This window comes from Podarcis pityusensis (assembly GCF_964106645.2).
Source record: "Podarcis pityusensis genome assembly, chromosome: 6".
NCBI lineage: Eukaryota > Metazoa > Chordata > Lepidosauria > Squamata > Lacertidae > Podarcis > Podarcis pityusensis.
Window position 1 is genome coordinate 8,023,560 of NC_138030.1, and position 21,146 is coordinate 8,044,705.

At 43.8% G+C, this 21,146-nt stretch overlaps 1 protein-coding gene across 6 annotated transcripts in view; it reads right to left on the minus strand.

Annotated features, from left to right (window-relative positions):
- ARFGAP1 (ARF GTPase activating protein 1) overlaps positions 1-10,535 on the minus strand; it is a 33,410-nt gene extending 22,875 nt beyond the window's left edge. For 4 of the 6 annotated variants that reach the window (XM_081011410.1, XM_081011408.1, XM_081011406.1 and 1 more), the window contains exon 1: positions 10,363-10,534. The gene's annotated coding sequence lies outside the window, so the exon portion shown is untranslated. Of the gene's footprint in view, positions 1-10,362 lie in introns of all 6 variants that reach the window. The other 2 variants (XM_081011407.1, XM_081011405.1) reach the window with 1 other exon arrangement.
- Positions 10,536-21,146: the final 10,611 nt, after the last annotated feature.

Consider the following 21,146-nt stretch of genomic DNA (forward strand, 5'->3'; position numbering starts at 1 on the left):
TAAATTATCCTGTACTGGGATTATTGCTGAACTGGGAACAGGAAAAACTAACAACTGGAGAAAACAACTCCAATTAAATGCTTCAAAGTCACAGAAGTTACTGGTAGAATGAATCAGTTTTACACCATACTTCACATTTTCAAAAGAATTAATCTTTTACATAATAAACACTATTCTGAAGTGAGGCATGTTCTCAGCCAAGGAAAGTCAATACAGTTTTAAGCTTCAGGCAGCGCCTTTCTATAATAAAACCTTCCCATTTATATTACTTCTACTGTCAAGTTTTATGCGCTGCTCTAGCTACTACTACCTTTTCCTTGAAAAACCACAGTGACATATAGCATTGCAGCAAAATAACCAGCAAAGCCAGGAACTAATGTCCTGTCAGCCGGTTTCCCAGTGTGATTCATGAGGAAAGTTGTACAAATTGAAGGAGCACATTATTACTGAGTGAGGAAAGGTTGTTTCTTTGCAGGCTTGCTTGACTTTCATGCAAGATTTGAAGTAGATATTCCCTTTAACTGACTGTCACAAAAAATGCCATGCCATAAGGCAGAGGCAGCCCCAACAGTATCTGAAGGCCCCCTGTCGGCTTAAGTTGCCATGGTCAATAATCAGGGCTTGTAGAACCGGAGTCTTGCCCCCCCCCCCAAAAAAAAATGCAGGAGGAAGGGGAAGGACAATGAATGAGACCCTACTCTTTTTCCGCCTGGCCTTGGCTTGGAATCAACTTGATCCCCTCCCCCTCTTTCTTTTTTCCTTTCTCCTTCTGTGTTGGAACTCCTATTTGGGGACTTCCCTGGCTTTTTTCAGGCCCATGTAGGACCGGTCTGGATAGTTAGCCTTGGTGAAGACTTGACGTTTTTATCCCCAAATAGGTTTTTGATTGAGTTCCACTGAAATGAGACTGCATTTTAATGTTGTATTTTAATTTTGTTTTTTAAGCCGTATTCTAATCAATTGTTTTTATATTTGGTGTTAGTCGCCCTGAGCCCAGTCTTACAGTGGTACCTCGGATTACATATGCTTCAGGTTACAGACGCTTCAGGTTACAGACTCTGCTAACCCAGAAATATTGCCTCGGGTTAAGAACTTTGCTTCAGGATGAGAACAGAAATCGTGCTCCGGCAGTGTGGCGGCAGCAGGAGGCCCCATTAGCTAAAGTGGTGCTTCAGGTTAAGAACAGTTTCAGGTTAAGTACAGACCTCTGGAACGAATTAAGTACTTAACCCGAGGTACCACTGTAGCTGGGGAGGGCAGGGTATAAATAAATTATTATTATTATTATTATTATTATTATTATTACTCCCCATCTCCCTGTCCCTGTAATTTGAGGATCCCTAACTGAAGGAGGATGGGTTCAAGGAATCAAACCTATAGCAACCGACACAGAGAAGCAACTAACACATCACTTGTGTTCTTTTAAGACATCCCGACTGCTGAGAGCTTTTATCTCCAGTCTATTCTTTGCCAGCATGGATATTCCCTGGTAGTAAGAGGGATGTGCATTTGTGACAATATCTGCCTATAAAGGGGGGCTGGAGGGAGAGCTCTGGTTCCTATTTTTTCTGCAGATTGGCTCCCTACCTACTGTGCATAAACTGTAAACGCTGTCTGCAGTACACACAGACCCTAGAAGTTATGAATATACAGAATACAGTGCTGGAGGTTCAAAGCTTTTCATTATATTGCTGAAATATTTACAGCATCCCTGGATGGAAAGTCAATATTATTATAGCCCATATTAAAGATGCAGAGAAAGGGCTACCGCTGAGTAAGAACAGTTTGCCTAAACTACCCAGTGGGATTGTGGCATAGGAGAAGTTTCAACCAGGAACTAATTCAACCAGTACCTAATTTCTTGCATTAGTTCACAAGAGATTAAATTAAAAAAAATAAATTCTGGGATTTAAAAATGATTAGAAGCTTACTTTTTCCTGCTCTGAAATAAAGTGGGCTGTTCCTGAGCAAAAGGAACTCTGTTTTGCCTTGGAGATTGAGAGGATGCAAAGAGAGTTGCACCGTCTCAGAATGAAAACTGTATTGGCTTTCTCCAATCTCCCCATAAAAGGAAAGTGTCAGGCAGGGAGAAGAGAAAGGAGGGGTACAGTTTTCTGACAGCTATACCTTCCAACCAGAGGAATCTGGAATCTGACATGTTTCACTCCCTCAGAAGGAGCACCTATGCCTGCAAATTTCATTCCATGTGGTCAAGATATAAAGGTTATACAGTGGAACCTCGGGTTACGTACTGTCCTCCTTACGAACGCTTTGGGTAATGAGTTCCGCTAACCCGGAAGTAGGTGCTCCTGGTAGCAGTTTGCCCCGGAATGTGAGCGGAAGTCATGCGCCTCAGGTTAAGAACGGTTTCGGGTTAAGAACGGACCTCCGGAATGATTTACGTTCGTAACCTGAGGTACCACTGTACCCATTTAGTCATTTCCTTATGTAGGCCAATGGGGGAGACAAATTAAGCCATGGATCTTCAAGGAAAGACATTGTGGGTTACGCCTGAAGAAGTCCCTAGTTGAATTGGTCTCCTTTCTGAAGTGGAATCCAAACACAATCTGGTCTTCAATACACGCTCCTAGCTACCCTAAGCCAATCAATGTGGTTTGTTGTTTTTTTTAAATCCCCATAATGAATAGTGACATCAGGGAATAAAGACAGCTATAAGACAACATTATTGGCTTGCACTGCAACTATTACTCGAGAAACAAAAAAATTCAGATTCCCCCCAACCTGCTTATTAAGGTTGTTTTTTAAATACACACACACACACACACACAGAGAGAGAGAGAGAGAGAGAGAGAGAGAGAGAGGGAGAGGGAGGGAGGGAGGGAGGGAGGAAGAGAGGGAGAGGCAGCTCAATAGATAGAACCACCACCAACTCTCTTTCTTTCATTAAATCAAGAATTTATTCATCTTCTCTTTAACCCACTGCATTTGCCACCCTGATTTTAAAACTAAAGTTCTCTCTTTTTCAAAGGAACGTAAGATGCGTGTACAGTTTTTCCTACACTGAGCACCCTTCACGAACAATACATAGCACATCTCCAGGAACTTCATGCATCAAAATATCCAATTTTGCCTATGCAAGGAACATCATAGGTTTTTTTTAAAAAAAAAATGTGAGAGAAGTAGCAACTCCACTATTAAACAGATGTTATATTACACAGTTCAGAATGAGCGAGCAATTAACGAATATGAATGGGACAAAGTATAGCAAGCTGACTGGGTAACAAGTCGGAACAGTTCCATCCAACGAAGCAGTCAAAATAACAAATCTGAAAGAAGGGATTATTTGTGGGCACATAACTCTTTTCTATTGGGTAATCGTTACGACTATAACTCTTCCCTTATCACTTGCCATCCTGGCTGTGGCTGGAGAGCCGCAGGTTTAGGATAACAGAATTCAGAGAGGAGTAGACTTCATGTTGAGTCACAGGGATGTGGAGAATCAGCATAAGAAAAATGATAGCAGATAAAACGGGGGTGTTGCGTGGGAAACTGTCTGTTGTCTGTTGAGGGCTGCAAAGTTGAGGGCTGTTGAGAGGTCACGTGCCAACATTGGATAAGACCAGAGCCAAGAGTTGGCAGTGCAATACAGTGGTGCCCCGCAAGACGAATGCCTCGCAAGACGAAAAACTCGCTAGACGAAAGGGTTTTGCGGTTTTTGAGCTGCTTCGCAAGACGAATCTCCCTATGGGCTTGCTTCGCAAGACGAAAACGTCTTGCAAGTTTGTTTCCTTTTTCTTAACACCATTAATACAGTTGCGACTTGACTTCGAGGAGCAACTCATAGAACGTGGTGTGGTAGCCTTTTTTGAGGTTTTTGGTGATTTTTGAAGCTTTTCCAAAACTTTTCCGACACCTGCTTCGCAAGACGAAAAATTCGCTAGACGAAAAAACTCGCGGAACGAATTAATTTCGTCTTGCGAGGCACCACTGTATTGGGGAGGACATAATACAAAAGCGGCAGTTAGTTTGCTGTCAAGACTGATTTAACAGCTTGAAGACAAGAATAACTTTAATGATTTTTCAAAACTGCTTTTAATGGTGATTTATGTTTTATTGTATTAAGACAGTTGAATATGGATCTTTTTATAAACAAACATAGATAAATGAGTGCTTCTCTCAAAACGTCTGCTAGCCTAAGAAGACACATAGCTCTCTTTGATTATTTTAGGGACCTATGTTACCTGCCTTTGGGAGTGGAGGAGGCGTTCTCTCAAAGGTGGGATAAAAATACATTAAATAAATAGCTGGAAGAACCTATCCATCTCTTGTATTAAACTAGGGAGCTTTGTTTGGATCTAATTCTAATTATAAGGTATTTTTTTCTGACTTATCCTGTTGACTTGCACTTCTACACATCTTCTTGCACTCCCTGGGCATCCACAGAACGGTTGTCATAAAAAATGGGACACACACACAAATATATATATATATATATATATATATATATATATATATTCCTGGAAGGTTAAGCATATTTCAGACTACATTAACTAACATATTAAATTAACAGAACGATTAAAGAATGCTTTACATTAATGTGAATTAAATAAGAGTGTTTCCACATCTGGCAGGCTCCGGTTAGATTCTGGATATCTTAATTTACTACACATTAGAATGGTTATTTCCAAATGGTGGTTTGCAGGAGCTTCGTGGGTGGGTTGCTAGGCTGCTCTCAGTGGGCGTCAAGGACAGTGAAGCACAAAAGGAGAAGAGGAATGGAATGTCTCTGCTTGGTGGCGGGGTTAAAAGAAGAGTACTAAACAAAGGCAAAAAAAATTCTTTGGAGGTAGAGTGGGTAAAAACGTTGGGCAACTATATTGTTATAATGCAAACTATGTCCGCCCCACACCTCCTGTCCCAGAAACCTATTTATCCCATCAGCTTCCAGAAGAATGGGCAGGCGTCCTTCTTATAACTAAAGGATAACAGTTAAGATTTGCCTCTGCCATCCCTTTTACCCAAGTGATGGAGATACAGTGGTACCTCGGGTTAGGTACTTAATTCGTTCCGGAGGTCCGTTCTTAACCTGAAACTGTTCTTAACCTGAAGCACCACTTTAGCTAATGGGGCCTTCTGCTGCCGCTGCACCGCCGGTGTGCAATTTCTGTTCTTATCCAGAAGCAAAGTTCTTAACTCGAGGTAATATTTCTGGGTTAGCGGAGTCTGTAACCTGAAGCGTATGTAACCCGAGGTACCACTGTATGCTTTCTGGACAGTTATGGTGTTTCAAGAAATTAGGAACATAAGAAGTGGCCTTATAGAAAGTATGATCATTGGCCCATCTAGGTCAGAAGTGTCTACACTGAGTGGCAGCAGTTCTCCACGGCTCGAGACAGGAGTCTTTCCCAGTCCTACCTGGAGATACCAGGGATTGAACCCTTTTGCATGCAATGTGTGTGTTCTGTTATTGGGATACAGACCCTCCTCGTACGAGTTCAGAGCAGGCTGCATCAGAGAATCCCATTAACTCCTTCCCTGAGGATCATTTCACTGTCCACATATTGGAGGGTCATGCTACATATGGTCTCCCCATTGCAGAAGTCATGGTATGGGCAATTCATCAACATGATGACACTCATGTGCCCTGGGAACCAGTTTGGAGATCACAGTTCTTTGTATTCAATTAGGCACCATATTTCTCAGTTCATACTTGTTAGATCACAGAATCATCGCATTGTACAGTTGGAAAGGACCATGAGGGTCATCTATTCCCAGCCCCTGCAATGCAGCAAACTTTTGCCCAAGGTGGGGCTCAAACCCACAACCCTGTAATTATGAGTCTCATGCTCTACTAACTGAGCTATCCCTTTCTAAGAGCTATCCCGACTGAGCTATCCCTTTCTAAGAGCATGTATTGACAGCTGTCGTGGATCACAGGACATACTTTCAATTATACTTCCCACTTCATGAGAGAATTAGGCAGACAGGAATAAGTGACTTCATCCAAGAGCATCTTTAGAATGTGAAAATGGCTCTACACAAAATGTAGACAGTGCAGGTTACCCTAGCAATGTTGTCTGCAGCATTAACAAAGCTTGCATAGCATGCTTAAGATGTTCTACTCCTCTTAATTACATGTAGCAAGAGTGTAGCATCTGAAGGATACTGGGATAACACTCTATTTCTTACAAGTTAAGATGCAATAGATTTTGTCTTCTTACAGGTAATTTGTAAATGTGAAACATGTGAAAGTGAGCCTTCAAGGCAATAGTAGCTATATGCCAATAAAAGAAACGTAAGAATACAAATAGAAGGTCAATTTTAAAACGAAAAAGGAAGATATTGGAAGACATTTTAAGATGCTGTACTGTCTGCATGGTGTATAAAAGGATTTGCTAGGCTATGCATCTGTTTTAAAGAGAAACTAGACTGACCTATATACCAATTTGAGGCCATGTCCCTTTCTAGCATGCCTTCTTATTTGCCCTCTTGCTAATGGTGATAATCGAAAGTCTAGATCTGTTCCAGAAAGGAAGCTTCACAAAATAAGTGTCTGCACCAGCCCACATATTTCTGACACTTTATCTCCCCTTCTGGAGCCACTTATGAGAAGGTTGATTGTCACCAACTCTTATTTTTAAGCAACCAGATCTTCAAAGAATCCAATGCTTTTTGAAATCAAAAGCCAATGACTAGTCAAAGAAGTGTCTTAAACAGCACTTCTACTTGCACAGACAAGCTACTCAAGGGTCTACTAGATTATCTACCTTCTCCAAACAGAACATTCATTGAACAACAATGCAAAGGAACATGGGAAATTGGGTAGCAAACTGACTTATTAATACAATCCTATCATACATGAAGCAGCAGTTTTGGGGTGCTGCCCTAATGCCTTACTTCAGGTGCTTCGAAGAAATGGGAAGAGTTGCAAATGGCTCACCCCCTCTCTTTCCAAGTTTCCAGCTATCATTCAGATAGGGGAATGAGCAGGAAACCTAGTGTTCCATTTCAGCACCCAGAATGGCCATTGGTCATATTCTAGCATGAACACATGGAACCTGGGGGCAGGGAAGGACAACATTGTTCTTAGGAGTTTTTGTTGATTTTTAGCAGATAAACTGCATGGATACACCTAGACAGCGAAGAAGAATCCACTGAATAGCCTGAGTACGCTAAAACAGAATTAATCAAGAGTGCAGAACTGATCCAAAAATGTCTACACGAGAGCCCCAATAAGTCAATATGAGTTTCCAAAAGGAGCAGCAAGGGTAAGAAGACAGAACTGCTTCTGTTCATATATTTCTAAGTGAGATTTAATAAATATAAATAAAACTGGAACACAAATGTTGCAGCCCATCCTCATGCATTTTTACACAACGGGACTTTGTGCCCAGTGGGACTTATTTTCAAGTAGATACACATAAGATGGCATCCCCAGTTCAGAAGTGAGAGATGAATAAGGAAGAAGAGAGAAAATACCTCACTGTATCAAGTAGATACACATAAGATGGCATCCCAAGTTCAGAAGTGAGGGATGAGTAAGGAAGAAGAGAGAAAATACCTCACTGTATCAATGTTGCCTATAGGTTAGAGTCATGGGTAATTTTGAGCCAGACACCATCTTCAGGACAACCTAACTTACAGGGCTGTTGTAAGAATTCAAACAAAAGGGTGGGGAACCATGTGCAATACCCTGAGTTTTTTGGAAGAAAGACGGGATGGAAAAAGGATTACTAAATAATCTTAAGACATTACGGGCATCTGGTCTAATGGAACCAGACAGTGCAGGTGAGACAAACTCTGCCACCCTTCTCAAGGCTCCTGAACATAGTATCACTGCTTAATCAGACCAAAGGGCCTCTGTAGTCTAGCATCCTATTTCCCAGTATGCCAAACCAGATGCCTGTGGGAAGTTCATAGGAAGGACAGAGGACAGCAAACAGTACTGAAGCATCCTGCGTCTAATTCTGGAGATAGCATGCAGCCATCAGGACTAGTAGATGCTGACAGCCTTATCCTCCATGAACTTGTCTAATCCCCTTCTTTGGTCATCACTGCATCTTGTGGGAGCAAAGTCCACAGATTAACTTTTAAATGTGTGAAATAACACTTCTTTCGGCCTGTCTTGAATCTCCCACCATTCATCTTCACTGAATGATCCTGGGTTTTAGTGCTGTACAAGAGGGAGAAAAACCTCTCTATCTACTTTCTCCACACCATGGATGTCTTCCCTGCTCTGCTTTCCTCTCCTAACACCACCACCCCTCTCCAAATGTTGCAAGCTTTCCTTAGGAGAGCAGTCCTTGGATCATTATGAATATCCATTTCCGCACCTTCTCTAGGACTGCAATATCTTTTTAGCAGTTCTGCAGCCAGAGTGATCGCACCAAATTTCTGCTTAAAGATAATACTGGTAGCCTTGTATTTCATGCCTCCTCCAATTATCGATCCCTTTGTACACACTTTTTACATCTGCCACACACTTCATTCTTTCCACCACGACCTCAGGATCCTTACTGCTCAGTCAGTCACCTCCATCACCTATCAGTGTTAAGTTAGAAATTTTTGTCCCAATGTGCATACCTACACTTACATATCTTTTATTTCATTTACTTCTTAAAATTTATACACTGCTTGATTGTAAAAACAACAACCCTCAAAGCAGTTTACAAAAGCTAAAACAGTAAAATCAAGGAAAACTTACAACACTACCTTAAAACATGCAGAAGTTTAAATACTGAAACTGACTGAAATGACCTCAACTTTCTAATCATCTGGGTAGTCTTGTTTAAACAGGAATGTTTTAGCAGATGCTGAAAAGAGTACAGTGAAGATGCCTGCTTGATCTCAATAGGAAGGAGGTTTCAAAGTGTAAGCACTTCCACACTAAACGACAGAGTTCTTACAAAAATGGAATGGGTATTATATGGAATCTGTAGCTGTGCTGATTTTGCCAATTGAAGTGGTTGACTGGGCGCATGTAGGGTAAGGAAACCTTGCAAATAAACTGGTCCCAAATTGTTAAGGGCTTTATATACTAATAGTAACACCCTGAGCCTGGCCCTGTAGCAAATGAGCAAGCAGTGCAGATCTTGAACATCTTACTGCCCATTCACCCAGTATGGAAAGCTCTTTTATTCTTACCACCCAGAGCAACTTGGCATCAGCAGCAAACGTTTCCACCTCACTATTCACCTCAAACTCCAGTTCATTAAAGAAGACAATTTCCCAAACTGATCCTTGTGGAAACCCTCATCTTACACCCTGCTTAGAAAAGTCCAATTTAGCCAACTGCCTTAAAGCCATTTTTGGCAGTATATATATTTATACATCCCCACCACCATCATCACCCCTCCGATGTGGAAACAACCTGTATTCATTCCTACTCTCCGCTTCCTGGTTTTTAACTGGTTACCATCCGTAAAAGGATCCCATCCTCTTGCCCCATGACTTTGAAGCTACACAATGATGATGAACTAGGCCTTTTGGCTGATCAACATCCCATATCCTTTTAAACATGTTTGTGGGATTGGGAGGTATTGGGCACTTATTGGTTTGATTTGCTCCTCTTCTTGTCTTTATTACACATTTTGTGCTTTAATCTTCTATTTTTATGCTGTTAACCACCCTGAGATCTTCAGAGGAAGACCGGTATACAAATTAAATAAATAAAGGAAATGATGATAATGATGAAAGCCAGAGTAGCACAGCGGTTAGTGTGTCCGACTAAGACTTGGGAGACCAGCGTTTGAAGCCCATGAAGCTCTTGCTGGGGGGACCTCGGGAGAATCAATCAATGCCTCTCAACCTACCTCACCCAGCCGTTGTTGTAGGGGCTAAATGAGGAGATACCCACGTAAGCCGCCTTGAGCTCCTCAGAGGAAAAGGTGAGGCGTCAATGCAATAAATAACGATCATAATAAATAAATAAATGATGAGGATGAAAGCAGAGCCCACTATACCCTCAATCCGCAGAGCGTGAGACTCTTCACCTCAAGGTAGCGGGTTCGAGTCCCACATTGGGGGCAAAAGATTCCTGCGTTGCAGGAGGTCGAATTAGATGACCCTTTGTGGTCCCTATGATCCTATGAAAAGCCAACCCCATTCACTCACCCCCCACGCACCTGGGGGGTCAGGAAGCCATTCCCTCCAGAACCCCACCAACACCAGAGTTCCTGAGGTAAACCAGAATTCGAACTCAGGGCCAGAGGGGTTTTTAAAATTATTATTATTATTCTGGAGGGGGAGGGGGATGCCGACCCTCACCCTCGAAGATGAGGATGTGGCCTGAGGTAGAAATGGGGGGGACGCCTCTCTCCCCTCCTTTTCTTCTTCTTTTAAATAATAATAATGACGATGATAGCAATAATGATAACTATCTCCTCGGCCCACGGGTTGTACCTGGCGGGTTCAGTGGCGCGGCGGGTGCAACGCAGTCGCTACCAGTCAGTCAAGCCTCTCACCCGGCTTCGGCTTTTCTCCCTCAATGAAAAAAAATATATATATATTTTCCCTTCTCTTCTCACAGCGCAGGCGCAGCTTCCGCCATAGCCGGCTACGTTGCCACTTCGCAAGGGGTTCTGGGTAGTCCGAAGGAGGGAGGGCGGAAGCGGAGGGATGTGGGCAGGGCGGGCTCCTGAGGGTCCATCCGCGCGTGCGTGCGTTCGTGCGCGAGAGACGCTTTGCGCCTGCGCGACTCCGCGCGCGCGGCACCTTGTGCCCCACGCCCCCTCCTCCACGATATGCTAATGAGCAGCTCGACGCGGCTCCTGCTTAGAGTCCTAGAGACGCCCGAAAGCCACGGCAGCGCTCGTTGATTGACAGACGCGCGCTGAGGAGAGAGAAAGCCGGGAGGAGGAGGAGGAGGAGGAGGAGGAGGAGAAGCGGTCGCTGCTGCTGATTGGTTGCTGCGAGCGAGCCGGGAGAAACGCGCTCATTGGAGGAGGCTCGCGCGCTACACGCGTGTTGTTCCAGGAAGGCGGTTCCACACGTGCAGTTGTAGGACCGCAATTTAAACAAAACGGGACACCGTTATATCCACTCTCGTGTGTTTCAGACCACACTCGATGATACTTCAGGAGCTACCTAATGGTCTTTCTGGCCGTTATTATTATTATTATTATTATTATTATTATGTACTATTGTTGTTATTGTTGTTATTATTATTATTGATTTAATTTCTATACCGTCTTTCATCTGGGGATCACAGGGCGGTTTACAACATAAAAACACAAAAATACATAACATAAGAACAAACAAAACCATAACGCCTCACATACACAGTTTTTACACAAGGTGATAATTGTTAGGAACAATGAAATATACATTCGTTGCACTTGCATTAATCATCTTTGCAGTTTTGTCTAGTTTCCTCTTCCTTCCCCAGTCTGAGTTGCTCCTCTTGTGCTGAGTTTTAGCTTATAAAGGCGGGGACATTGTCTCTTGAATTTTGTTGAGCATGGAATGCACTGTTGGTGCTCCCATAAATAAGACTATTAAACATTGCTGTAAAATAGTTGGATGTTCTGCATTTAGGCTTCAGAATTTGATATAAAGGGGGAAATGAAGAAATAAGAGCAACTTTCAGTGTTTGCTAAATGGTCTTGCTGGATTCATGTGAGTCTAAGGGGGAAAAACCTTTTTCTTTTCAAAACTCAAGATCTGGTATCATCTTTAGAGCAAGCCAAGTAAGCCATGGTATAGGGCCTCGCATCCTTGATTATAACTGCATTGATAACAACAATTGCATTGATTATGCAAACAAAGCTTTTTGCATGAAGTGCTTTATTTAGTAGTTTTTCATTGCATCTCTTCAAATATAATGGTTTACCAATTATTTTCATTACCCTATGGAAACCAAACCCGGGGTCTGCACTGGCACCCCTGAAATCTCTTACCACTCGGAGATTGGTCTGCGCTTCAATGCATTTTAATGTTCCTTGCAAGCCGCCTTGGAAGGATTTGAACCTGAAAAGTGGGGCTATAAATAATGATAAGAAATAAATACCCGAGAAAGAACATGTGAATGTTCAGGGATTCGCCGGAGATAAATGCCAGGAGCATAATCACACATCCGCCGCTAATTTCTTTTTAATTGACAACTTTGAAGTCTGCAGAGGTTTCGCCTAACGGTCACGTCAGCAGCCCACAGGGACAATGCCAAACTGCTCATTTTCAGTGTGTTCCTGTCTTGCATATGCTTAGCTCTGCTGCAGCCTCTTCGTCTTCCTTGGGATACGTGGGAGATTTTACAGTCACTCTCATTCATGCTAATGATGCTTAACATCTGTAGCTGCTTCCTCCTGCCAGCAAGAAGGAAACGGACTCCAAAATATGTGAACACTGGAGGGAGCAGTGAAACATCAGGCACGTGAGATGTTCTGCTAAACAGAAACAAAACGTGCTGCGGTTCCGATATATACATTACATTGGAGTGCTTAATTAGAGTCATGTTTCTGGAACTTTGGGGAGGCAAAGTATTTTGTGTGTGTGTATTAAAACTGCAGATGCACTTGAAAATGTTTGCTTCTATGGGGCAGAGGAGAAAGTAGAGCCCCCCTTTTTTTTCTGCATGCCACCAAACTGAGTGTGCCTAATCATCGGAGGGTTAGATTTGGAGGGACCCAAACTCAGCAGCTGAGTACCATGTCCAGGGCATGCGGGTGGCGCTGTGGGTTAAACCACGGAGCCTAGGACCAGTGGCGTAGCGTGGGGGGTGCAGGGGGGGCTGGCCTCACCGGGCGCAACATCTGGGGGTTAGGGTTAGGGGGCGCAAATCCACGGGTTAGGGGGTGCAAATTATTTGCCTTGCCCCGGGTCCTGACAACCCATGCTACGCCCCTGCCTAGGACTTGCTGGTCGGAAGGTCGGCGGTTCGAATCCCCGCGACGGGGTGAGCTCCCTTTGCTCGGTCCCTGCTCCTGCCAACCTAGCAGTTCGAAAGCACGTCAAAAGTGCAAGTAGATAAATAGGTACCGCTCCGGCGGGAAGGTAAACGGCGTTTCCGTGCACTGCTCTGGTTCGCCAGAAGCGGCTTAGTCATGCTGGCCACATGACCCGGAAGCTGTACGCCGGCTCCCTTGGCCAATAAAGCGAGATGAGCGCCGCAACCCCAGAGTCGGCCACGACTGGACCTAATGGTCAGGGGTCCCTTTACCTTTACCTAAGCCCTGTGATGTTTTAGCACGAGATATCTATTATCATTCTAATAACATCAGTGTAGATCCAGCCCCGGTATAAAGCAGTTTCATAGGAATATAGGGTTTTCCCCCCACACTGCAGGAGTGTTGTTTCACTTGCACAACTGGGCTCCCTTCCTCTCCCCGCATGACCTCAGTATCTGCTCCATATCTTTGCAATGATGCTATCCACACATTCAAAGTGCAGAGGTGGGATAGGAATGCCTGACTCCAGGAGTTACGGAAAAGAACTAAAGCGACACGGGGACACAGCTTTCAGCCTCCCCTAGGTGGATGGCTATTTTAGCCTCACCTGAGTGCTCCTGCCGTTAGAGCTTAGGCAGGTGGCAATTGTGGAGAGGGCCTTTTTGGTACTGGCTCCCTACCAATGGAACAACCTCCTTAGACGTGTTAGGCCAGCACTGATGTTTTTATTATGATTTAGGGAGCAGATGCAGAACTTTTTGTTTTCTTAGGCAGGTTGTGGTTCTATCTCTTTGTTATAGTCACTCCGTTTTTGCCTTCTGTTCCCACTGAATGCTTTTATTGAATTGTTTGGTTGCAGACTCGTTTTTTCCACATTTAAAACACTGACTATTCTTTTGAAAAAATATATGAAAAACAGCATGGAAATATTTTTAATCAAGTTAAAAAATGCCTGGGTGAACTTGATGCCAGTCAGGTTTAGCTTGGCCCTGAATAACTCTGTTATTGGCATAGGTCCAAATTAGCAATGCTGATTTGGCTGAACATGCCTCTCTCTCAGACTGAACACTTCATACACATAGCCTCAAGGGAGCACTGTTGGACAGCCTTTCTCATTTCTCTCTCTCCCCCCCCCCCCATTGTTTTTCCCTCTCATGCTCTGCCTTGGTTAATTTACCAGCCAAGAATATTCATGCACAGTCTGGACAGCTAAATCAGTGGCCGTGATCAAAATTGCCCCCAGTCAATTGGCAAGCGCTGATGCCGCTTTTCCACAGGAGTTATGATTTACAAATTGTCTGGAAAACACACAGCTAGTGCTTGGTTGGTATATTTGCCACAGTTCTTCAGCAGCTCAAGAGGAAGGAGGAAGCACGTTAAGGAACGGCTGTGGGTGTTCCACTGCGGGGTGCTGAAGCCCCCATAACCAAAGCAATTCATGATGGCTAGGGAATACTAAGCATGACATGGGGGGCAACTGATGGGTGTTGCACTTTCTCAGATCTCCTGCAGTAAAATATGCCTGGATGGGAAAGGATGAAAGAGGCAGGCTCTGACTACAGAGGGCTGCTTTGTACAAATAGTGTCAAATAATATTTCAGGAGGGCAGATTAAGTCTGCTTGGCTTGCGGCTTCCCATCGCACAAGGAAATCACGTTGGCTATTTTTCATTGGCGTTCCCCACAATAAACAAGCTAAAAATGTGCAGGGCTGATGGACATTTAGAAGAAAAAAGATTTAGAAAAGATCGTAAGATAATGTGAGCCCAGAAACCCTGATTGGCTGTTCTATGGCACCTGTACACAGGTGTTTTAAAGAAGCATGCTCCCATTTCCATTTTATATGCTGCAGGATATAAGATTGCTGCATAAACCATGGAGGTACTTTAACGCTAAGAGGTGCTAGTTTTCACTGAGTTTCAAGCGGGATTTGAACTCGGGTCTCTGTGAAGGCCGATGATTTGGCAGGAGGTATAGCAGGGAGAAAAACAGTCTATGAGCAGCATTTGTCCAAAGCATCTGTGTGGGTTGTTTCATGATAATTATTCTTCAGGATCAGGTAGATTTCAAATCTTTTGGCCCACGTTGGGCAAAAAAAATCCCACATTGCAGGGGGTTGGGCTGGATGACCCTCGTGGTCTCTTCCAACTCTACGATTCTATGGCTCTATGATCCCAATTCCCAGCAGTCCCTGCCAGCAGGTGCAGGCATCGGGGATGGTGGGATATGCAGTCCAATGAAAGATGAAGGGCCAGAGGTTCTGCCTTATAGGATCCTCAGCTGCATCTGTTTCCCGTAAGCCTGAAGTTGGATTGTTGTTGTTTAGTCGTTTAGTCATGTCCGACTCTTCGTGACCCCCTGGACCAGAGCACGCCAGGCACTCCTGTCTTCCACTGCCTCCCGCAGTTTGGTCAAACTCATGCTGGTAGCTTCGAGAACACTGTCCAACCATCTTGTCCTCTGTTGTCTCCTTCTCCTTGTGCCCTCAATCTTTCCCAACATCAGGGTCTTTTCCAGGGAGTCTTCTCTTCTCATGAGGTGGCCAAAGTATTGGAGCCTCAGCTTCAAGATCTGTCCTTCCAGTGAGCACTCAGGGCTGATTTCCTTCAGAATGGAGAGGTTTGATCTTCTTGCAGTCCATGGGACTCTCAAGAGTCTCCTCCAGCACCATAATTCAAAAGCATCAATTCTTCAGTGATCAGCCTTCTTTATGGTCCAGCTCTCCCTTCCATACATCACTACTGGGAAAACCATAGCTTTAACTATAGAGACCTTTGTCGGCAAGGTGATGTCTCTGCTTTTTAAGATGCTGTCTAAGTTTGTCATCACTTTTCTCCCAAGAAGCAGGCGTCTTTTAATTTCGTAAAATCTCTTACTACCTCCATTTCTTCCCCTTCTATTTGCCAGGAGGTGATGGGACCAGTGGCCATGATCATAGTTTTTTTGATGTTGAGCTTCAGACCATATTTTACGCTCTCCTCTTTCACCCTCATTAAGAGGTTCTTTAATACCTCCTCACTTTCTGCCATCAAAGTTGAGTCATCTGCATATCTGAGGTTGTTGATATTTCTTCCGGCAATCTTAATTCCAGTTTGGGATTCATCCAGTACAGCCTTTTGCATGATGAATTCTGCATATAAGTTAAATAAGCAGGGAGACAATATACAGCCTTGTTGTACTCCTTTCCCAATTTTGAACCAATCAGTTGTTCAGAAGTTGGATACCTTCAGCTAATTAATGTGATGTGTTTATTGAGCCACCAGATCACTGCAGAGTAAGTGTTTAAGAGCAGGGGGAAAGCCCTTTGGTTTTGCAGGAATCGCCATGTTCTTCTCCTTAATTTCCCTCGACAGCCCATGCCTGCCATGCCCCGTGGCTTCATTTTTCAGGAGTATTCGCTTGGAAAAGTCTGAGGATTCCATTACAAGGAAATGTCAGAAAACCGTGCCCTTTCCCTTATTATTTTCCTTAGCCTTCTTCGTCTGTTCCGATTCACAAAATCCCACATCCCATAGAGAGATTTCTTCTGTGCGCGTCCCACTCGCTGCTCTTGACTTTCACAGGGTTGGAAGGATGCGAGTCAACAAACATCATTTTGTTAGAAACCAGCCCTTCCCATCTTCCAAGACTGATACCTTGTAAAAAGAAGAAGTTATTCGCACAAACAGGCCCAACACTTCTCTCTGGGGGCTGCTATAAAATGTTTGGGAAATGGCCAAGCTATCAAACACTCAATTCGTGTTAGTGCTACGTGAAACTTGTTGTCTGTATTGAATTACTAGCTGGTCACACTCTGCAGTGTGTCTGCAGTAATGCTCTTGGCTTCTCCTACTGCATGAGCCAAAGTCTTCCAACGCTGGCTGTGACAGCTGGCTTTAACATTCCTTTCTTGCAGGGCGTTGGACTAAATGAACCTCGGGGGGTTCCCTCCACCTCTACATTTCTATGATTGTATGATCATATACAATTGTAATGAAACCTCAAAGCGGGATAGCAATCGCTTGACACAATATTGATGGAATCTACACACATGAAAACATTTTGAAAAATACATTGCATTTGGCATAGCTCACTATCGCCATCTAGTGTCACATGTGTACAGTGGTACCTCAGGTCAAGAACTTAATTAGTTCTGGAGGTCCGTTCTTAACCTGAAACTGTTCTTAACCTGAAGCACCACTTTAGCTAATGGGGCCTCCTGCTGCCGCTGCGCCGCCGGCTGCACGATTTCTGTTCTCATCCTGAAGCAAAGTTCTTAACCCAAGGTAATATTTCTGGGTTAGCGGAGTCTGTAACCTGAAGCGTATGTAACCCAAGGTACCACTGTATATTGCACTTTGATACACATTTAAAATGTTTTATTGTACAACGTCCATTGTAAAGGTAAAAGGTAAGGTAAAGGACCCCTGGATGGTTAAGTCCAGTCAAAGGCGACTATGGGGTTGTGGTGCACATCTTGCTTTCAGGCTGAGGGAGCCAGCATTTGTTCACAGACAGCTTTCTGGGTCATGTGGCCAGCAGGACTAAACTGCTTTTGACACAACAGAACACTGTGACAGAAACCAGAGCGCATGGAAACACCATTTACCTTCCCGCCACACTGTACCTATTTATCTACTTGCACTGGCATGCTTTTGAACTGCTAGGTTGGCAGGAGCTGGGACAGAGCAACGGGAGCTCACTCCATATTGGGGATTCGAACCGCCGACCTTCTGATCAGCAAGCCCAAGAGGCTCAGTGGTTTAGACCACAGCACCACCCGCTCCCTATTGAGTCCATTGTATACTATCCCTGCAAGCAAACCAGAACAAATCCTCTTTAAATGGCTTTTGGTGTTTCAGTGACCTCCCCGCAAACTTTGTGCAAACAAGTCAGGATCAGTGCTCACCCAGAAGGAACCGTAGCCCTACCTGCAATGTGAGAGTGAGGATGATCATGATTCCGCCTTGCAGGGTTGTTGTAAAGATTACCCAAACTACACTTATCCTAGAAGAACCAGTCAAACAGAACTGGGAAAGCAGGGAATGAAAAAAAGAGAAAAGCTATGTGTGGGTGTGTTGGTCTTCCCGCTAGATGTCAAGCAGCTGAGCAGCAATTGGGTTTGTGGGGTTTTATCCATGACTGCGTCTGTCTCATGCGCAAGTACCCACTTGCCATTGCCATTGTAATCAAGCCATAAATGTCACTCCTGTGCCAGGTGAGGAGACCTGCATTCTTATGGGCTTCAAATGGGGGATGGATTTTTTATTCTCCCTGCCACATTCTCTTCTCTTTTATTACTGTTTGCTGATTTCATTATCCAGCCAGCTTGAATTAATCTTGTTGTGTTAGCCTTTTGGGGAGCCTTTGCTGAAAGGAGGTGTGGAAATCAAATAGCAACACACATGTGAATGGGTTCCTCAGCCCTGTTCCTGTGTCTGTAATTTAACTGTTTTTAATAATGCATTTCAAATTGTTGTATAGAGTGGGGAACAACTCTTGCCTCATGTTTTCATTTCTGCTTTACATTTCTCCTTTGTGTGTTCCGTGTTCCGTTTGTCATTTTGATGGGCAAAGGCATCTGAATTATTTTATTTTTCTGCTCTTTTATACTCCTGCCATTTGATATACAGGTCTCTCCTTTCTCTGTGTCTATCTCTTCCCTATCTATTCATTTCTCGTAGCCCACTGGGTGTATGATTCCAGCAAGTGTGTTCAATTTAGTTTGATGTTTTAATAATCAAATAAAAAGGTATCACCTCCCTTCTTGCTCTTTATTGCTTATCTCTCTCTCTAAAAATATATTTATTCAGGAAATGCAAAGGGGTTTACAGCAGAGATGCTATGCTCAGATTCTCTGCCACACCATCAATTTTGCAAAAGGGAAGACTGCTTCATCAGTCATGATTCATGAACGTAAGTAAATTTGACGTTTCTATCCCATGAGCTATGGTGTGATCCAAGTACTACTGTAGGTTTCATCGGATCAGGCAATGGAAAGCCCTGGCAATTCAAATCAGGGATTCCTAGAATCACAGAACCACATAATTGTAGAGTTGGAAGGGACCACGAGGGTCATCTAGTCCAACCCCCTGCAATGCAAGAGACTCCATCTCCTCCGAATATTGCGAAAGAACAATGTCAATCAACATTTGATGATCTCCTTCTACCGGTCCACAATAGAAAGTGTCCTTTCATACTGCATTATGGTGTGGTACGCTGGTTTGACACCAACTGATAGGAAGTGCCTACAGAGGGTGGTGAGTACAGCACAAGATATTATGGGCTGTCCCATGAATCCGCTGGATGACATTGCAGAAGAACGTTGCCTCAGGAGAGTGAAGAAAATTCTCAGGGATGATTCACACCCTGGCCAGCACTTTCTGGATCTCCTGCCCTCAGACAGAAGATACAGAAGCATGATTAGTCGCACCAACAGGGTAAAGAACAGCTTCTATCCATGGGCTGTTAGGCTGGTGAATGAAAAGATAACAACAGGGCAACTGACTTTCGGGTTTGGTGTGTGTGTGTCAGTAAACGAGGGGAATTAAGACTAAGAGAGCTGAGTGAAGGTTCCTCGTATAATCTCAATGTATAGAAGTTGTACAAGTGACAATAAAGTATTTCAAATTTCAATGACCACTACCTGGTAAAAGTCATCATGATGACCCTGATGTTGGGAAAGATGGAGGGCACAAGGAGAAGGGGATGACAGAGGACGAGATGGTTGGACAGCGTTCTTGAATCTACCAACATGAGTTTGACCAAACTGCGGGAGGCAGTGGAAGACAGGAGTGCCTGGCATGCTCTGGTCCATGGGGTCACGAATAGTCGGACACGACTAAATGACTAAACAACAACAACAATATGCTATATGGTAATTTATGGACCTAATAGGTATCTAAAGCTATTTGCACATTGAGAATGTAGGCACCCTATATATAGAAATGAGCAAACTAGGGATATTTTAGGGAGCAGACTAGCAGGTGGGGCCCATTACTTACATCATAGGAGCCTACACAACACAAAACACTGTTGCTGTATGTAGGTTTTTGTTTTTTAACTTATATTTTGGAAATGTACATCCAGATTTTTTCCCTTTAAATTTTTTGGGGGCCCCCAAGAGAGTGGGACCCTAAGCTATAGCTTGTTTAGCTTATACATAAATCCGGCACTGTGCTGTGGTCCTTTCCAACTCTATGGTTCTGTGATTCTATGGTTTATCATGGCTAGTTTCTATTGATATCCTTATCCTTCATGATTTTGTCTCATCCTCTTTTAAAGCCATCTCAGTCTGTGCTCATCCCTGCCTCCTCTGGGAGCATAGCAGCCAACTCTTGGGGCCAAGATCCCTTCCCCCCCCCATAAAATATTTGAGGGTACCGCCCACCCCCTCCAAAGTCTATGGGCATTCAAATGATGTGTGTGTGCTGTGTCATGTGACTGATTATGTGGAGTGGGGCTAACCCCCCCCCCAATATTTTTTTCAAGTTGCCCACCCCTCACGTTTGGGAGCAAATTCCATCCTAGTCCAACATTTAAACCCCTACACCACACCAGCTACAAGAAAAGGGCAAAATACATTGCGGCTTACTTGGAGGCTGTCAAACTAGTTGTACAACATTAGTTTGTACAATTAAAATGACAACCATTGCTATTGTAGACATAGTTTCAATTCAGTTTTTATGCATACACACACTGCTTTTTTCTAATAGAAATGTTTACAGGAACTCTCATTTTCCTACTCGTATTTAAATACTGCCCCTCAATGAGGCCAAACTTAAATTCACAAAAAGTTTAGGGGTATGTGTACCCCTGCCTCACCCCAGAAAAAAGCACTGTGTGTGTGTGTACATATACACATATATTTCCATACATATGTTGTTGTTGTTTAGTCGTATCCGACTCTTTGTGACCCCATGGACCAGAGCACGTCAGGCACTCCTGTCTTCCACTGCCTCCCGCAGTTTGGTCAAACTCATGCTGGTAGCTTTGAGAACACTGCCCAACCATCTCGTCCTCTGTCATCCCCTTCTCCTTGTGCCCTCCATCTTTCCCAACATCAGGGTCTTTTCCAGGGCGTCTTCATGAGGTGGCCAAAGTATTGGAGCCTCAGCTTCAGGATCTGTCCTTCCAGTGAGCACTCAGGGCTGATTTCCCTAAGAATGGAGAGGTTTGATCTTCTTGCAGTCCATGGGACTCTCAAGAGTCTCCTCCAGCACCATAATTCAAAAGCATCAATTCTTCGGCGATCAGCCATCTTTTCCATACAAATATATAGCTCTAATTCTGTTTAATTGTTTCTTAACGGTTATTTCCCTCC